This window comes from Lepus europaeus, chromosome 13 (assembly GCF_033115175.1).
Source record: "Lepus europaeus isolate LE1 chromosome 13, mLepTim1.pri, whole genome shotgun sequence".
NCBI lineage: Eukaryota > Metazoa > Chordata > Mammalia > Lagomorpha > Leporidae > Lepus > Lepus europaeus.
In genome coordinates this window covers 58,564,108-58,584,966 of record NC_084839.1, presented here as the reverse complement: position 1 = coordinate 58,584,966, position 20,859 = coordinate 58,564,108, and the positions used below count along the sequence as shown (strand labels likewise).

The following is a 20,859-nucleotide window of genomic DNA, read 5'->3' as shown; positions in this document are numbered from 1 at the left end:
ATCAAGCTATAAAAATTAAGATGTTAGAAATAATCATAATTTTTTTAAAAAGATTTATTTGAAAGGCAGAGTATAGAGAGAGTGAGAGACAGAGATCTAACATCCACTGGTTTACTCCCCAAATGGCACAATGGCCAGAATTGGGCTTATCCAAAGTCAGGAACCAAGAGTTTTTCTAGGTCTACCAAGTGGGTGCATGGGCCCAAGGATTTAGGCATCTTCTGCTGTTTTCCTAGGTTCATTAGCAGGGAGCTAGATTGAAAGTGGAGCGGCCAGGGGCCGGCACTGTGACATAGCAGGTAAAAGCTGCCGCCTGCAGTGCCAGCACTAAATATGGGCACCAGTTCAAGTTCCAGCTGCTCCACTTCTGATCCAGCTCCCTGCTAACGTGCCTGGGAAAGCAACGGAAGATGGCCCAAGTGCTTGGGTCCCTGCACACACTTGGGAGACCCAGAAGAAGCTCCTGGCTCCTGACTTCAAATCAGCCCAGCTCCTGCCGTTGTGGCCATCTGGGGAGTGAACCAGTGGATGGAAGACCTCTCTCTCTGCCTCTTCCTCTATAACTCTGCCTTTCAAATAAATAAATAAATCAGAAAGAAAGAAAGTGGAGCAGCTAGTCCTCAAACCAGCACCCATACCAGCACTGCAGGCAGCAGCTTTACCAGCTACGCCACAAGTTTACTCTCTAACCATTAGATCTACTTCTTCAATATACAATGATACTATCATGGGTACCAGTGGTTCTATAAAAATGAATGAAATAACTGACTACACTGCCAGATGAGCATATCTTTTGCATTCTACAGTCCTTTTTTAAAAGACTTGGAATCAGCCAGGCAGACAGTTTAGAGATAAATTACTATTGTTGTTGCTACTTCAGGTCACAAATAGGTTGGACAAAAGAACATTAAATGAGAGAAAAAAAATTATTAAAAGGAACTTCTAGAAATGAAATTTTGATGACAAGAATAAAAAGTGAGTGCTTACATAAATATAAGTCTAAATTTCTGTATTTGTGCCTATGTTTATACATCCGGTTGTATATGAAGCTGGCAATATTTTGGGAATTAGTTCAAAATTCCTAAAGCAGAGATTCTTAAAGTTAAGTATTTTTCAGAAACCAAAACCAAATGAAAGAGCTTTTTTTTTCTTAAGATTTACTTATTTATTTGAGAGGCAAAGTTACAGACACATAGAGAGACAAAGAGAGAGGTCTTCCATCGACTGGTTCACACCCCAAATGGCTGTCAATTGTTGGAGATGGGCCAGGCAGGAGCTAGGAGGTTCCTCCGAGTCTCCCATGTGGGTGCAGGAGCCCATGCACTTGGACTATCTTCTAATGCTTTCCCAGGTGCATCAGAAGGGGGCTGGATTGGAAGTGGAGCAGAGGGGTCTCAAACCAGCACCTGCATGGGATGCCAGTGCTGCAGGTGGAGGCTTAACCTACTATACCACAGCACTAGCCCTCTGAGACCTTTTTGAAGCATGGAGCCCAGGTTGTGGTGTAGCAGTTTAAGACACTGCTTGCAAATGCTAGCATCCCATATTAGAAGGCCAGTCCTAGTCTTTGCAGCTTTGCTTCAGACCCAGCCTCCTGTTGTAGCACCTGGGAAGGCAGCAGATGATGGCTCAAGTACTTGGGCTGGCTCCTGCTTCGACCTGGCTCAGCCCCAGCCATTAAGGGCTTTTGATGAGTGAACCAAAAGACAGAAGATTCCCCCCACCTCTCTCTAGGTCACTCTGCCTTTTAAGTAAATAAACATGTAAGTCTTTAAAAAAAAAATTTTTTTTTTAATGTAGAACCATTTGGCCCAATAGTTAAGCCATCATTTGGGATGACAGCATCCCATGTAGAGTGTCTGGATGGACTCCTAGCTTGGCTCCAGAGTCCAGCTCCCCGCTAATGCACACCCTAGGAGGCAGCAGGTAATGGCTCAAGTGACAAGATCCCTTCCCCCACCAAAGGGAGAACTGAACAGAGTTCTCAGCTCCCAGTTTCCACCTGGCTCAGGCCTGGCCATTGCAGGCATTTGAGGAGTCAGCCAGTGAATGAGAGCTGCCTGCATGTCTGCGTGTCTCTCACCTCCTTGAGATTCTCAATTAGTAGACCTGGAAATGAACCTATGAATCTGCTGATTTTTAATAAGTAACACCCCTCATCCAAACAAGCACACCATTACCACCAGTGACTCTGATCCACTTAATCTAAAATCACTTTTTCAGAGATAACTTCCCTAACAAATTTCTTATATAAAATCATTTTAATTTAAAAATCTTACTCTCATATTTCATAACTATTCTCATTGTTATGAAAAGAACCTGCGGTATAATTTTTTGAAATCCAGCCAATTGTAGTTGGAATCAGACAAACCTGGGTTAGAATGTAATATTAGCAAGTATTATTCACTGATTACTCTTTCTGTATCTAAGACTCAGTTTCACACTCTCAGATTAGAAAATATTTTTTAAAGTTGGACAATACCAAGTATTTATAAGAATGTGGAACAATGCAAACTCTCTCATACTGCCAGAGTTCCAAATGACACAATCACTTTGGGACATTACATTGAAAAGCTGAATATATATACCTTATGACACAGCAATTCCTATCCTAGAAATATGTCCTAGAGAAAGCACTGTAAGCATTAAACTACCTAGCAGAGTTTTTAGCATATAATAGGTACTCAATAAATAGTATTTGTATTTAATTTTTATAGATCAGTTATTAAATCAACATTAAAACTATTTCAATACAAGATCATCAATCTTGAAATGAGGAAAATAAGTAAATAACAACTAAAAGCAGTATATTTTACTTTATTGTAGTTTTATTATTAAACATTCAAGCATGGATTACCAATGTTCCTGCCAAATCTAAAATAAATTCTCCACCTCAATGTATTCTCATTGTTATTCACATAGTAACAATGCAAGCAATAGGTGAATAACTGTTTCCGCTGTACATGAAGATAAAAAGTAAAAGACCTTACTATAACTTCTCTAATAAGGAATGAACTGACTATAAAATGAATAGATAATATTCTTTATTCATAAAGATTTTTAAACAGTGATGATGTTATCAAAAAACCGTATAGCCAATCACATCACTTCTCCCCAAAACTACCATGGTACAAAACAAAATGGTATGAAGCAGTGCAGTTAAATAGAATATTCTGGGGCAGGCATTTGACATAGTAGTTACTATACCACCTGGGGCCCCTGCATCCCTTATTGAAGTACCTGAGTTTGAACCCTGACTTCCACTTTTAATTCTAGTTTCCTGCCATTGTGCATCCTTGGAGGCAGCAGATCAGCTCAAGTACTTGGGTCCCTGGGAAATCCTGAAGTGAATTTTGGGCTGCTGGCTTCAGCCTGGCCTAACCCCAATTGTTGTGCTCATTTGGGGAGTGAATCAGGGATGAAAGGACTGTATTTGACCTTTTTTGTTCTTTCTGCCTTTCAAATAGGTTACACATAAGCTTTAAAAATTTTTTAAACAAGAGTATTTATTTTTAGATTTTTTAAAATTTATTTTCATTTTACTTGAAAATCAGAGATAGACAGACACAGAGAGATCTTCCGTCTGCTGATTCATTCCCCTAATACCCTCAACATCCTAGGCTAGTAAAGCCAGAACCAGAAGCCAGAAACGCAATCCAAGTCTTCCAAGTGGGTGGCAGGGACCCAAATACCTGAGTCATCATCTATTACCTCTCAGGATGTGAATTATTAGTAGGAAGCTGGATCAGAGGCAGAGAAGCCAGGACTTGAACCAGGTACCTTCTATATAGAGATTTTCTACTTAGCTTTTTTAACTAATTACTATTTAATATCACTGGGGTCACAGGTGTGGTTTCTATAATGCCAATCATTCAAACTGTACTAGGATAAACTTTATGGCCTAACCCATGATCAGTGTTCATAAATGTTCCACAGATGCTTAAAATGTGTTTAACTCATGTGTATGTACTGTTGCCCACTTTTACAACAAGATCATTGTTATATAAAATAACCCCAAACATCAAACTGTTGTATTTTCTATATAATGACAAGTAGAGCAGTAGAAATCTTCAAATACGGAGTTACAGAATGTTTTCTAAAGCACATAAATTAAGAAATAAATAAATAAAAGAACTGAAGGGCCTGCGCTGTGGCGTAGTGGGTAAAGTAGCTGCTTGCAGTGCCGGCATCCTATATGGGCACCAGTTTGGGTCCCAGCTGCTCCACTTCTGATCCAGCTCTCTGCAATGGCCTGGGAAAGCAGTAGAAGATGACCCAGTGCTTGGGCTCCTGCACCCACATGGGAGACCAGAAGAAGCTCCTGGCTTCAGATGGGCACATCTCCAGCCATTGTGGCCAATTAGGGAGTGAACCAGTGGATGGAAGACCCTCTTCTCTCCTCCCTCCTCCCTTCTCCTTCCTCCCCTCTATCCCTCACCCTCCCTCTCCTCTTTCTGTGTAACTCTGGCTTTCAAATAAATAAATAAATCTTAAAAAAAAAAAAAAAAAGAACTGAGAAGCTGCTTGCAATCTGGGCAAAATTCCAAGCAATAAGCCTTGTGAAAAATCCCTTTTTACAATTAACTACCCTGCCCCTTGAACACACAGAAATTCATACAATTTTGAGCCCTTTCTAGATTTACTTGATATTTAATTTGTTTTAAATAACAACAAACTCATATTAACATTTTTTTAGAAAAACAAATAGACTTTCTACACAAAAATTTAATTAGAAGAGTGGATCTATTCTACATTTTTGCAAATCTCTTCAATGTTATGTCTACAAAATCTCTTTCAGTCTGGTTTAAGAGATCTACTGAGATATATTGTTTTGGTTGAACTATATGAAGAATATTAAACCTCAAACAAATATGTAGTTGGAAAAGAGGAGTATTTTAATAACCTTTCCAGATAATTTTGAGTTTTTGTCTTTAACACTACACAAAAACCTGACAAGCAGAACTTCTTAAAGGCTATTGGTAATGCAGAATCTAAAATCATATGAAAAAATGTTTTAAACTTTGTTAAATTAAAACCCATTGCTCTATCATGTACACTGAATGTACCTTTTCTCATACATGATTTGGCAACTTTTTACTTTGGTCATTTAGAACATACTGATCCTCTGAATTATGCAAATATTGACACATTTCATTATATAATACTAAAAAAAATCACATTTATTTATATCATTTCCAACAAAATTTTTTTTTAATTTATTTTATTTACTTGAATGACAGAGTTACAGAGAAAGAGAGAGAAAGAGAGAAAGGGGTTTTCCATCTGCTGGTTCACTCCCCAAAAGGCCCACAACAGCGAGAGCTGAGCCGATCCGAAGCCAGGAGCTTCTTCTGGGTCTCCCACATGGGTACAAGGACCCAAGGACTTGGGCCATCCTCTGCTGCTTTCTGAGCTGTATTACAGGGAGCTGGGTCACAAGTGGAACAGTCAGGACTCAAACCAGCACCCATACAGAATGCTAGTGTTGCAGGCTGGGGCTTTAACCTGCTGCACCATAGCGCGAGCCCCCCAAAAATATAGTTTTTTTAAAAGTATTTATTTATCTGAAAGGAAGAGCAACAGAGAGAAAGGTAGAGACAGAGAGAGAGCAAAAGAGATCTCTTCCTTCCATTAGTTTACTCCCCAAAAGGTTGCAACCACCACATCTGGGCCAGGCTCAAGTTGAGAGTCAAGAACTCCAAACTGGTCTCCCACATGTGTGGCAGAAGCCCAAGTATTTGAGCCATGTTGTGCTACAGTCCCAGGTACATTAGCAGGAAGCTGGATAAGAAGCAAAGCAGCTGGGATTCAAATAGCTCTCAATATGGGATACTAGCAATGCAAGTGGTGACTTAACCCATTATACCACAACACCAAACACAGAAAAATCCTTAAACACTGAGGAACTATTGAAGTGACAGGAACAACTTTTCCAAAATTTTAATTTTCAAATGAACACTTGGAGTTTTAGACCACCACCAACAGATCTTTTCAGCTGCTTGCCTTTAAGTGGCAGATGCACTTTTTTCAGTTTCAAGAAAATCTTCAAAAAATACCAAGGGTGAATAACTGTAGTTTGTTAGTCATTTTTGTCAGGTAAAAATACTGGTCCAGGAAAGATATGGCTACTTTAGTTATGATTCAAATGATGGTGTAAGTGCTTTCCCTTTCTTTTGTTTTCTTGTTTTCTTTACAGCATCAACATTTAAAAAATTCATATAAAGAAAACAGACTTCACGTATTTCATATATACAATCAAGCCCATAATGGTACTTCCTGGGATCCACAGAGAAGGCCTATACTTCCGGGAATGGAGAGTCCCTACCCGCACTTCCAGGAAGAGAAGTCCTTGTCAAGGTCCCTGTGGGTGCCTAAAGGTCAACCAATGAAGATCTTTAACCTCGACCTTTAACCTCGACACCCTGAATCTATATAAAAGGAGCCATCCCAATCTTTGACGCATGACTTCCCTGGCCCTGGCTCTGTTGGGTCCGGGGAAACTCGCCAGGGAGCGGAATCCCAATAAAAGCCTGTGAATTAATTGATTCGTCTGCCTGGGAAAATTTGTTACGTGCTGGACACCTTGCACTTAACAACTTTCTTCCTCCTCCCTCCTCCTTCCTTTTTGTCCCTTTTAATTAATAACATACTTCTTTTTAAAAATATTTATTTATTTATTTGAAAGTCCAGAGTTACACACAGAGAGAGGTCTTCTATCTGCTGGCTCACTCCCCAATTGTCCGCAATGACTGGAGATGCACCAATCCGAAGCCAGGAGCCAGGAGCTTCTTCTGGGTCCCCCATGCAGGTGCAGGGGCCCAAGGACTTGGGCCATCTTCCACTGCTTTCCCAGGCCATAGCAGAGAGCTGGATCAGAAGTGGAGCAACTGGGACTCGAACCAGGGCATACAAAGGATGCCGGCACTGTAGGTGGTGGCTCTACCCACAGTGCTGGCCCCAATAAGATACTTTCAATTTACTTCATAGTCACAGGTTTACTCCTCTACTAAAGAATTCAACAAGTAGAAAGACCACTGCTGCAAAGAAGTATAGACAGGGCTATAAACAATAATCAAATCTCAAGATGTCAATTTTACCCATATACATTACATTTTTTGTACTCTATATATTAGCTACAAATCAAAGAAAACATGATTATTCGTCTTTTTGGGTCTGACTTATTTCACTAAGCATAATGGTCTTCAGTTGCATGCATTTTGTTGGAAAAGACAGGATACCACTCTTTTTTATGACTGAGTAGTATTTCATCGTGTATATATACTACATTTTCTTTATACAGTCATCAGTTGATGGACACCTGGGTTAATTCCATGTTTTTGCTATTGTGAATTAAGTTGCTATAAACACAGGGGTACAGATAACTCTTTGATATGCTGATTTCATTTTCCTTTGGGTAAATTCCCAGGATTGGGATTGCTGGGTCATATCGTAGATCTATTACCAGCTTTCTAAGGAATCTCCATACTGTCTTCCATAATGGTTGCACTAGTTTGCATTCCCACCAACAGTATATTAGGGCACCTTTTCCTCCACATCCTTATCAGCATTTGTTATGGATCACCTTGGCACAGAAAAAGGCTGAGACTGTGAACAAATGCTTTTTCTTGAATAACTTTGTCTTTCACAATGTATAATAAATACTTTATGCACACTTCTCATTTCATTACAGAGCTTACTAAATAGATGAATACTCATGTAGAAATTTAATAAAATTAGTAAGTTTCCTACTGCATCAAGAAAAGTCTCAAATGAAAATAGTTCCTCTTTCTCTCTCTGTCTCTGCCTCTCTGTAATTCTGCCTTTCAAATAAATAAACACACTTTAAAAAAAAGAAAAAGGAAATTGTGAGGGCTAGCTCCTGGTTACACATTTTCAAGGCTGATATTGTCTTTACACATTTATGGTAAACACAAGAGGCACTTTTTTCTCATTGCTTTCTTCTGTGTAATGAAGTTATTTCTTCTTCCTCTTTAGAATGACAAAACTTGGGAGTGTCAGCTTTAATCAACAAGGAAAACTGGTTAGACCTTCTACCTGGGGGGATGGGAGGTGCTAGACTTTTGCTGCATTTCCATGCAGAGGTAAATGCAGTAAATCATAGATTCAGTAGAAAAGTGGAAAAGCTATGATGAATGCTTACCTTCCAGACTTCCTGCTTTCAATTACTACTATTATTGTTTTATGTCTTTGAATTCTTCCTACCAGTGTCATTTCAGGATTGCATTTCAAAAGATCATCTTTTCCTATTTATCTATGCTTTTAACTGTTTTCTAAAAGGGGTCACTCATGCTATTTATTCTGTCAGATTGCCAGAAGCAGAATTCTTCATCTGAATTTTATAAGCACAGAGCAGAGTATTTTAAAAAACAACCATCACAACCAAATTCACCTGTCTCACATTGACTTAAACACTTCAATTAAGTAATTCTTAGTGACGTAGTACCTGATAATTGATCACTGCTTGCAGCACACACACTTCTAGAGTCTCAAAGTCTGCTAGACTCTGTTCATATCCTTGTGGATCAGAACTCTTAAATTCTGTTCCGAGTACTGCTGAATCAGTGAACCAAGTGACAGGCAAGTAGAATTCTGAACACCCTTCTAAGAGCATGTGACTAGATTAATGCTGGACTTAAAAGTCTCAGTAATTAGATCTTACCTTCTGTCTCACGTTTACATGAATTATTTTTTGATGTAAGGAATTAACACACAATTTATGTAAATATTCATTTTCTTTGCTGACTCAAGAATCAATATCTGGGGGCCGGTGCTGTGGCACAGCAGATTAATGCCCTGGCCTGAAGCGCCGACATCCCATATGGGTGCCAGTTCAAGTCCCAGCTGCTCCACTTCCTATCCAGCTCTCTGCTATCGCCTCGGAAAGCAGTACAAGGTGGCCCAAGTCCTTGGGTCCCTACACTCACATGGGAGACCCCGAAGAAACTCTTGGCTCCTGGCTCTGGATCAGCGCAGCTCCGGCCATTGTGGCCAACAGGGGAGTGAACCATCAGATGGAAGACCTCTTTCTCTCTCTCTCTCTGCCTCTCCTCTCTCTGCGTAACTCTGACTTTCAAATAAAATAAATAAATCTTTAAAAAAATAAATTAAAAAAAGAATCAAAATCTTCAAATGAAATAACGTGGAACTGGAAAAAAACTTTGAAGACCCTAAGGTAAGGACACTTTATACTATATACGAAAGAATTACAAAATATTTTTATTCTGGCACTTTTCATTCAAATTCAATATAAAAACTCCCAGGACTTGGCTTTATTGAGGTAAAATAACTTGGTGTACTGTAAAACCATCAACTATGCTTTATTTACTGTAGGTAATTATGTAGATAGAACCTATTACGTGCCTGACATTTTGTTATTTAACTTTGAGATAACACTTTAAACTTTTATTTTGAAATAACAGAAAGCCCATTGGGAAGTCATGTAGTCCTAACTTTTTCAAAATTGTGATGCTGGTCCTTCAAGCTGTCACAAGCATATTCCTTAGGTCATGCTGAAAAGATCATTGCTTCATCAGCAGACCAAAATGGAATATGACAGAATTTAATTTGGAGTCTATGGAGCAATTAAATGCTAAAGCAGACATGCCACAGGGAGCTCTCTCAAGCACAAAGACTTAATTAGAAACCATATCAGCTAAAATAACCAACTTAGATGGTCGGATGGAAAAAAGTTTGGTAGCACAAACGTAAAGAGTCAGCATCTAAAAAACCATTTAGATATGTATTCATAGACATTTATAAAAATGTCTGATTTTAGAATAAAATCTCATTTCCCTCTAAAATAAAAATCAAACACCTCAATTTTCTTACAGAGAAACTCCAAAAATACATGAAAACATTTAGAAGTTAAAGTGCTTAGTCAAAGGTTTAAATAGGTGTAGGTTGTCCAAATAGGAAAAAAGAGGGGCCGGCACCATGGCTTAGCAGGTTAAGCGGCTGCCTGCAGTGCCAGCATCCTATATAGGCACCGGTTAAAGTCCTGGCTGCTCCACTTCTGATCCAGTTCCCTGCTAATGCACCTGGGAAAGCAGTGAAAGATGGCCCAAGTGCATGGATCCCTGTACTCAAGTGGAAGACCAGATAAGCTCCTGGCTCCTGGCTTCAGCCTGGCCCAACCCTGACTGTTACAGCCATTTCAGGAGTAAACGAGCAGCAGATGGAGATCTCTCTGTCTCTCCCTCTCCGTATAACACTGATTATAAACAAATAAATCTAAAAAGCCAAACATACAAAAAAAAAAAAAAAAAAAAAAGGAAAAAGAAAAGTTATCAGCCCTAAAGTCAAGTCTACTACAAAAATGCTAAAGGGTAGTTTATATCAACTCATTCCCCCTGAAACCCCAAAGAAAGCAACAAAAAAGTTTACTCATACTATTTTATGCAGCTGTTTAGTCTTGAATAATTTTTTCCATTAGACATACTAACAAAATTTTAATCATCTGTTAGTTTTTTGTTTTTTTAAATTTTTGACAGGCAGAGTGGACAGTGAGAGAGAGAGAGACAGAGAGAAAGGTCTTCCTTTGCCATTGGTTCACCCTCCAATGGCCGCCGCAGCCGGCGCGCTGTGGCCGGCGCACCGCACTGATCAGAAGCCAGGAGCCAGGTACTTCTCCTGGTCTCCCATGCGGGTGCAGGCCCAAGGACTTGGGCCATCCTCCACTGCACTCCCTGGCCACAGCAGAGTGCTGGCCTGGAAGAGGGGCAACCGGGACAGAATCTGGCGCCCCGACCGGGACTAGAACCTGGTCTGCCGGCGCCACAAGGCGGAGAATTAGCCTGTTGAGCCATGGCGCCGGCCCATCTGTTAGTTTTAAAAAGACCTGGTTGATAGGTGTTTGGTGCAGCAGTTAAGCCACCATTAAACACACTTGAACCCCATATTGGCCTGCCTGAGTTCAAGTCCTGACTCTGTTTCCCATTCCGTCTCCCTGCTGATGTGTATCCTGGGAGGCAGCAGATGATGGCTCAAGAGGGACAACTGGATTGAATTCTGGGATCTTTGGCCTGGCCTAACCTTGGCTCTTACAAGTATTTGGGGAGTGAATAAGTGGATGGGAATATCTCCCTGTCTCTCTGCCTTTCAAAGACAAGTGAAAATAAACTGTTTGAACTTTTTCCTTAAAACTTTTATTTATTTACTTATTTGAGAGAGAGTTCCCAATCCACTGTCACTTTCCAAATCCCCACAATGACTGGGGAGGGCCAAAGCCAAGAGATAGGAACTCAATCCAGGCCTCCCACACGGAAGGCTGGATCTCAATTCCTCGACCAATCATGGCTGCCTCCCAGGGTCTGCATTAGCAGAAAGCTGGAGCCAGGAACCAGAGCCAGAGATCAAACCCAGGTACTCAGATACGAGATGCAAGTACCCTAACTAGTGTCTTAATGGCTAAGCCAAACACCTTCTCCTAAAACTTTTGAGTGAAGTATTTGAATCTTTTTAAGATTTTATTAATATAACTAAATTACTCTTCTTATATCAAATTATAACCAACAGTGTACAATAATGCTAGTCTCCCCTACCATAACCACAACAGTCCTATTATATGTTTTTAATCTTTGCTAGTGTTGCTAAAAATCTTTTGTCTCACTGACTTTGCATTTCTTTTGTAACTCATGACTTCTGAATATATTTTCATGCTTATTATCCATCTGTACTGTCTCCTTTGTTAATTTACCTATTTGGATCTAGATTTTCTTTTTTAAAAAATTTATTTATGGGAGATAGAGAAGGGGAGAGGGAAGGAGGGAGAGGGGGAGAGAACGGAAGGAAGAGTGTTCCCATTACCAGTTCACTCCCTAAATGCCCACTTGGTCAAGAGGCCACAGCCAGGAACTGGGAACTCAACCCAAGTCTCCCACATGAGTGTTAGGAACCCAACAATTTGAGTCATCACCACTGTCTCCTAGAGTATACATTAACAAGAAGCTGAAATTAGGAGCCAGAGCCGAGAACTGAACCCAGTATTCCAATATGGGATATGGGTGTCCTAACTGGTAGGTGAATCACTATGCCAAATGATCACACTTATTTTTCTTATTCTTGATTCAAAATAATAATAGCAATACTGTATTCAATTATGTATGTTTATGTGAATACATAAAAGTTTATGTATAAGTGAAATGAATGATAGCAATGATATTATGGACTGGAGGTACTTAATCAATTATTTTGTTATTATAAAGTATTTATATTACCTGTGAAGCAATATAGTGTTATTTGAAAGTGAGTTTGGATTAGTCATAAATGTATATCATGGCCGGCACTGCAGCTCAATAGGCTAATCCTCCGCCTAGCAGCGCCGGCACACTGAGTTCTAGTCCTGGTCAGGGCGCCAGATTCTGTCCCGGTTGCCCCTCTTCCAGGCCAGCTCTCTGCTGTGGCCCAGGAGGGCAGTGGAGGATGGCCCAAGTCCTTGGGCCCTGCACCCCATGGGAGACCAGGAGAAGCATCTGGCTCCTGGCTTCAGATCAGCGCGGTGCACCAGCCACAGCGCGCCGGCTGCGGCGGCCATTGTAGGGTGAACCAATGGCAAAGGAAGACCTTTCTCTCTGTCTCTCTCTCTCTCACTGTCCACTCTGCCTGTCAAAAAAAAAAAAAATGTATATCACAAACCCTAGAACAAACACTACAAACTTTTAAAAATAATATTAACTGATAAGCTAAGAAAGGAAAAAAAATGGAATCACATAAAATGCTCAATTAAAACTACAAAAGGTAGAAAAAGTACAGACAAAAACAAAGAAAAACAAATAGAAAACAATAACAAATAAGGTAGATAGTAATTCAATTCTATCAATATTCACTTCCAATATTAATTTCTAAATGAGCCAATTAAAAGACAGAGACTGTCAAAGTGACTAATAAGATTAATTTCAAATATAAAGATATAAATAATGCAGGTTCATTTTAAGAAAAGATTAATACAAAGAAATTTTAAAAGAACGTGAAAACTATAAATAGTCCCATCACCAGAGGTAAGTAAGCATTTCTATAGTTCACTTTTCTAGTTATTCATGCTCATTTTTAAAAAGATTTATTTATTAGAAAGCAGATTTAGAGTGACAGGGAGAGAAGGAGAGAGAGAGAATGAGAGACAGATAGAGAGAGAGAGAGAGAGAGAGAGAGAGAGAGAGAGAGAGATGTTACATCTACTGATTCACTCCTGAAATGGCCACAACAACTGAGGCTGGGCAAGGCTACTGAAGACAAGGGCCTGGAAATCCATCTGGGTCTCTCACATGGGTGGCAGGTGCCCAATTACTTGGGCCATCTTCTGTTGTTTCCCCAGGCACATTAGCAGGGAGCTGGATTATAAGTAGAGCAGCTGGGACTTTCACTGGCACCTATATGATATGTGGCAGAGTTAAACTGCTATGCTACAACGCTAGCCCCTCATATTTATTTTTAAGAAAACTACATCATATTCAAATACACTTTTTAAAAAAGATTTATTTTATTTATTTGAGAGAGAGAGAGAGAGAGAGAATCCTCCATCCACTTATTCACCTCCCCAAATGGCTGCAATGGCTGGGGCTGAGCAAGGCAGGAGCCAGGAACTTATTCTGGTTCTCTCACATGGGTGCATGTGCCCAAGCACTTGGGCCATCCTCTGATGCTTTCTCAGGTGTATTAGTAAGGAGCTGCACAGAAAGTGGAGCAGCTGGGACTCGAACTGGTACCAATATGGGATGCCAGCATCACAGGTGGTGGCTTTACCTGCTATATCACAATGCCAGCCCTTCAAATATACTTCTTTATCAATAAATAGCATAACACAATGCCATCTATGATGGCTATAAACAGTCCATCTTTGGGGCCTAACAACTTAACTAATCTTATAATTTTGGGATATGAGGTTGTTTTCAATGTTTCATACTATAAGTGACACCAGGTGAAAAATCCTCTCAATTCTATATACTCATCCTCATTATTTCATTAAAACAAATTTCTGTTGCTTGAATAACTGGATCAAAGACATACAGTTTTAAAAATGCTTTATATTGGTCCGCACCACAGCTCAATAGGCTAATCCTCCACCTGCGGCACCGGCACCCCAGGTTCTAGTCCCGGTCGGGGCGCCAGATTCTGTCCTGGTCGCTCCTCTTCCAGTCCAGCTCTCTGCTGTGGCCTGGGAAGGCAGTGGAGGATGGCCCAAGTCCTTGGGCCTTGCACCCGCATGGGAGACCAGGAGAAGCACCTGGCTCCTGGCTTCGGATCAGTGTGGTGCACACGCCGCAGTTGCCAGCCACAGCAGTCATTGGGGGTGAACCAACGGAAAAAGGAAGACCTTTCTCTCTGTCTCTCTCTCTCACTGTCCACTCTGCCTGTCAAAAAAAAAAAAAAAAAAAAAAAAAAAAAAAAAAAAAGCTTTATATGAGTAGCATTTGTCATCTAAAATTTATCACAATTAATACTCCCATAAAAAGTAGGCCTTGGACAACAGTCTTAATATGATTTTCAAAATACATGTCAGTTTATATTTTTACGTAGACAAACATGTAAATTTTGCTCTAATTTTTTCTATACTGCTTTAAAAAGCTCTTTATGCAATTGCATAATAAATACACTATTCTCTTTTAGTTTTGATCTTCTCCATTAAATATTCTAATTCACTTGAACTACTTTTATTTAATATTTCTTTATTTACTTGAAAATCAGCATTACAGAGGAAGAGGGAGACGGGGGGGGGGGGGGGGGGGGGAGGGAGGGGAAGAGGGAGGGAGGGGGAGAGGGAGGGGATCTTCCATCCACTGGTTTATTCCCTACCTGGACAGGCACAATGGCCAGGGCTGGGCCAGGTTGAAGCCAAGAGAGAAGTTTCATTGGTTCTCCCACATAAGTGGCAAGGTCTCAAACACTTGGGCCATCTTCCCACTGCTTTCCCCCAGGCACATTAACAGGGAGCTGGATTGGAAGGGGAGCGACTGGGACACAAACCAGCACCCATATGGGGTGCTGGCTTTACAAGCAACAGCTTTACCTGCTGGGCTACAATACCAGCCCCAGAATATCTTTTGTAATAATGTAAGGAGCTAATTTTTTCCCAAATAGCTTCAGAACCATTTACTGAACAATCTTCTTTCACAATGATTTGAGAAGTGTGGGAATCTTTTATACAACTATCTCACACTTAAATTTTTTCTATTTCCAGGAAAAAATTAACACTTTTTAATATAGAAAGCTCTGGAATACTGCCTCTGATTCTATATGAGTAAAATCAACTGCCCCTCCCTCAAATGCAAGCTTTCATAAAATTGTGCCAAATTGGGGTGAGAGTTTTGGCACAGTGGTAAAGATGCAACATATGACATGTACACCCTATGTCAGAGTGCTTGGGTTTGAGAGTTTAGGCTGACTTCCAATTCCAGCTTCCTACTAATGTGCACCAGAGGAGGGAGCAGGTGATGGCTCTAGTACTTGATTCCCTGCCACTCACATGGGATACCTGTATGGAGTTCCAGGCTCCTGGCTTTAGCCTGGCCCAGTCCCACCTCTTCTTCACATTTTTGGGTAATGAACCGGCACAGCTGCAGGTCTTGCATGCAGTTTTGGGGAGTAAGTGAATGAGTGGATGAATGAATGAATTTTTAAAGAAATTACGCCAAACCTCAATTTTCCTATGATGACGTATCTTTATAATTCTGAGGACAAAGGCAACCTTTCTAAATAAGTCACAAAACCAAAAGAAACAACAGAAAGTTTTTCTAGATCTTTGAATTTTTTTAAAATTTTAAATCTATTTTGAGAGAGGGAGAGTGCTAAATCTTTGTCCAAGAAATTATTCTTTACAAAGTATTTACTATGTGCCAGGCATTATCATAAGTACTTTACTATAATATTCCATTTATTCCTCACAACAGTATCATAGAATATTTTAAGACAGAAAATGGAGGCAGAAAAGGTTTGTTGTCCAAGGTTACATAGCTTGTAAGCACAAGAGCTAAAATTCAAACACAGCCAAACTGATACTGTAATATGTACATTTATTCACTATACTGTACTGCATAAAAGATACAAATCTGAACATATAAATATTAAAAGCAAACTGTATGGTTAAAGATGCTATTTATAATACTAAAAAAATGACAAGGAGAAAATATCTTCAAGAAATATAGTAAGCAATGTTCAGAACAAGTAAAGATCTACAAATAAACAAGAAAATACAATCATTTTAGTTGAAAACTGACAACAAGTATGTACGGGCAATTCACTGAAAAATAACCCACAAAAAAAAAAGGTGGCCAATAAACATATTACAAGATGCTTAACATAACTAATTAACAAATGCAAATTATAATGATGATGAGGTAGTATCTTCACCAATCTGTAACAAAAATTGAGAAGTTTTTTTTGTTTGTTTGTTTTTTGACTGCAGAGTTAGACAGTGAGAGAGAGAGAGAGAAAGGTCTTCCGTTGGTTCACCCCCCAAATGGCTGCTACAGCTGGCGCGCTGCACTGACCCGAAGCCAGGAGCCAGGTGCTTCTCCTGGTCTCCCATGCGGGTGCAGGGCCCAAGGACTTGGGCCATCCTCCACTGCCTTCCCAGGCTACAGCAGAGAGCTGGCCTGGAAGAGAAGCAACCGGGACAGAATCCAGCGCCCCAACCGGGACTAGAACCTGGGGTGCCAGTGCTGCAGGAGGAGGATTAGCCTAGTGAGCCGTGGCACCGGCCTAGAAGTCTTTTAACAGCATTGGTAAGGGTTCGGAAAATAGATATTTCCATTACCATTTGTGGGAATATAAACACCTATTAAAAGGGTATTCTTTTAGCATTAAAACTATCAAAATAAAAATAAATGTCCCTTTAAAGCTAATAGTTCCATTTCTAGCAATCTACCCCAGAATCTGGGGATCTATCAGGCAAGTGTGCAAAAATTCACAATATACTGCTATTCATAACAGTGCCAAGAAAACTAGAAACAATTGTAACATTCATCAGCAGAATAATGCTTAAACCATTAGGGATATCCATCTGTATATAGAAAAATGTGCACACTGTAATATCAGAAAACAAACTCACAAAACACGTCAGGTATGACTCTATTTAAGAACAAAGCAGAAACCTATCATCCTTAAAATATAAGTATGTATATGTAATGTAATGAAAGCTCTTCTAGAAGAATTATTTATAGGGGCAAGAACTTTCATCGCTTGTACTTTTTTCAATAATTATCTGTTTATATTTAATACCATCTCTCAATACCTGCATACAATGCTTAAAAAAATGTGTGTATGAAGAAAGGGAACAGTAGACATTAAGAAGAAAAAAGAAAAACAATTAAGGCAAGGTTTTCTGACCATGGCACTTTAGGCTTTAAAACAAATAACTAATTATTTAATTAATCTGAGTGGCAGAGAAACAGTAAGAGAGAGAGAGTTCTCATCTCCCAGTCCACTCCCCAAAGGCTTGCAATGGCCAGGGGAACTGTCAATTAGATAACGTAGTTTTTAGTTACTCTCTATTTTTGAATAAGCAACAAGTTCTATAACCTTTACCTCTTACTGTTAGTGCTTAGGCTTGATTCTTTTTTTTTTTTTTTTTAAACTTTTCTCCTTTTTTTAGCACTTTTTTTTTTTGACAGGCAGAGTGGACAGTGAGAGAGAGAGACAGAGAGAAAGGTCTTCCTTTTTGCTGTTGGTTCACCCTCCAATGGCCGCGCTGATCCGAAGCCAGGAGCTTCTCCTGGTCTCCCATGTGGGTGCAGGGCCCAAGCACTTGGGCCATCCTCCACTGCCTTCCCGGGCCACAGCAGAGAGCTGGCCTGGAAGAGGGGCAACCGAGATAGAATCCGGCGCCCCGACCGGGACTAGAACCCGGTGTGCTGGCGCCGCAAGGCGGAGGATTAGCCTGTTAAGCCACGGCGTCGGCCAAGGCTTGATTCTTTAACTGTCCTATATCCAGGCATTGTTTTGGGAGCATTTGTGGTTGTCAACGTTGACTAACAGGGTAAAAGCTTGTCTTGTGAATGCTAATATAGTCCTACTAAACCTTTCAAGCAAGGATATGACTAGAAAATCTAAAATAAAAGAGAAGTTGATGCTTCCATCACAGACTTTATGGAATAGGTTGTAATAAACTGATGTCTACATGCTAATGATGTTTGCTTTAAAAATATCTACATTTATGTGGCACAATTTGCTCATTTCTTTCTATTCTAGTAATAATGTTAAAAGAGAAACACCTTTAAATATTTCACTGCAAATTAAAAAAAAAAATCCGTGATTTATAAATAATCACCTTTGTGAATGTCAATTAACAACAAGTACATACACAATCCCCCCACACTGATATGATTTAGATATTCTCTGGAAACTTACCAAATTTAAATATCAATTTGATGCTCTTTAAAATTTCTTAATCAGTAAATCGTAGAATACAGTCCTGGATTTTTGTACGCTATGCAGTTAAAAACTACTACTCTCACATCAGTGGAAAAAATTTTTTCTGTTATTAACATTCTTTAAAGAGTCACTATAAATTTGTTGCTAAAAGAAACATTCACGACTGGCACTGTGGCGTAGGGAGTAAAGCTGCTGCCTCCAGTGCCGTCATACCAGTTGGGCACCGATTCTAGTCCTGGCTGCTCCACTTCTGACCCAACTCTCTGCTATGGCCTGGGAAAGCAGTAGAAGATGGCCCAAGTCCTTGGGCCCCTGCACCCGCATGGGAGATCCAGAAGAAGCTCCTGGCTCTGGATCCCTGTAGCTCCGGCATTGCAGCCAATTGGGGAGTGCACCAGCGGATGGAAGATCTCTCTCTCTCTCTCTCTCTCTCTCTCTCTCTCTCTGCCTCTCCTTCTCTCTCTGTGTAACTCTTTGAAATAAATAAATAAATCTTTAAAAAAAAGAAACACTAAAGAGAACAGGATGAATTACCTACTGCCAGAGACAATCTATATAATTTTAAATCATGAGGGACATGAGATTTTTTTCAAAGACACCAGAATATATGGGGACAACCTAGAGTTAAAGTATCATACATGGCTTCAAAATTCAAGTATCATCATTGCTATAACTACAAAAGGACAGAAGAGGGCCGGTGCTGTTGTGTAGTAGATTAAGCATCCACTTGTGGCGCAAGCGTCCCTTACAGGTGCCAGTTTGAGTCCCAGCTGCTCCACTTCCTATCCAGCTCCCTGCTGATGGCCTGGAAAAGCAGTAGAAGACAGCCCTAAGTGCTTGGGCCCCTGTACCCATGTGGGAGACTAGGAAAAAACTCCTGGCTGGAGCTAAGGTGCAGCAGGTAAAGCTGCTGTCTGAAAGGCTGGTATCCCATATGTACACTGGTTCGAGTCCTACATGCGTCACTTCCGATCCAGCTCTCTGCTATGGCCTGGAAAAGCAATAGAAGATGGCCCAAATCCTTGGGCTCCTGCATCCACGTGGGTGACCCAGAAGGAGCTCCTGTGCTCCTGGCTTCAGATTGGCCCAGGTCTAGCATTTGTGGACATTTGGAGAGTGCATCAGCGGATGGAAGACCTCTCTCTCTGCCTCTGCCTCTCTGTAACTCTGCCTTTCAAATAAATAAATAAATCTTAAAAAAAAAAAAAAAAGGACAGAAGATAGTTTGTACTAACAAATGGAAAACAGATCAAAGACCCAATTTTGAGCTTCATATTACTGGAAATAAAAACTATTCAATTATTAGGTCTAAGTTACAAATGGCATGGTTTTCACCTTTACGTAATGAAACAGCACCACTATAATTGTACCACATGGGTTACTTTTTAATGTGGTGGAGCCAATGCTTGAATTTGAAGGAGGTGGTTTCTAAAGGAGACAGACACTTCATCTCCTCCAACTTGCCATTTTAGCAGCCCATAGTGTCAACTCCAAACCACCTGAAGGATATTGATAAAGCATCATTGTGAGAACATATACTTCTTACCCTTCCAGATTCTGGTGCCAGAGAACATAGTTTTCACAAACATTTACCTGCTTTTGAATCAAGTGGAATAGGTGTTTTTTAAATGTTATTTTCCCCTAGAGGGAACTAAAAAATTATGAAAGATGAGGGTAAGGAGACATCCAGGTCCTCACTCTGATGCCCCAACTTCATAGCTTCCAGTATAATTAAATGATTAAATAAATATTTCTGTAACATTGAGCTTGCTTCAGGGCAATTTGTAGGATCTTCTTTCTTTAGATTAAAAAAAAAATCATATAGATAATTACCATAGCTCTCTGTGATGTTTTCGGTTCAGCCTTGCCTAACAGCAAGAAGGTAGGCAGGTGATTTCTTAAAGTACTTTTCAGCTCCAGGGTGATAAAAAAAATTTAAATTTCTTATGTTGAAAGTCATAATTAACTATTAAAATTTAAAACTGAAACAGTTGTATAGTTATAATATAATTCTCTAAAACACATTGCAATAAGAGATAATATGAAGATCAATTATATTTTAAGTTAAAAATCAGCAAATCTTATTAAAATGCAAGATTCAAAACTTTAGTACCACTTCAAGTAATTTACCTGGTTATAGGGAGTTTTTTTTTTCAATAAGCAATATGGACAAAATGGTTCGTAGGATACACAAACTACACAGCTCTCTGTAACAGTTGAAACCTAACCAACTCTAATCATATTGAGTTCTTGCCTATAGAGCATTTAATATGAGTTTGAAATCTATATGTCTCATACACAGAAGAGACTAGAGTGACCCTGTGACAATACCTCTTTGCACTTTACCCTGTAGTGAATATAGCTAAATGTTTCTTATGTAATGGATTTCTTTTTTTTTTTTTTTTGGACAGGCAGAGTGGACAGTGAGAGAGAGACAGAGAGAAAGGTCTTCCCTTGCCGTTGGTTCACCCTCCA

General features: G+C 39.9%; 1 protein-coding gene across 4 annotated transcripts in view; it reads right to left on the bottom strand.

The window, feature by feature from the left end:
• The window catches only part of EHBP1 (EH domain binding protein 1), a 378,411-nt gene that overhangs the window by 251,413 nt on the left and 106,139 nt on the right, over nucleotides 1–20,859 (bottom strand). The gene's annotated exons all lie outside the window — the stretch shown is intronic.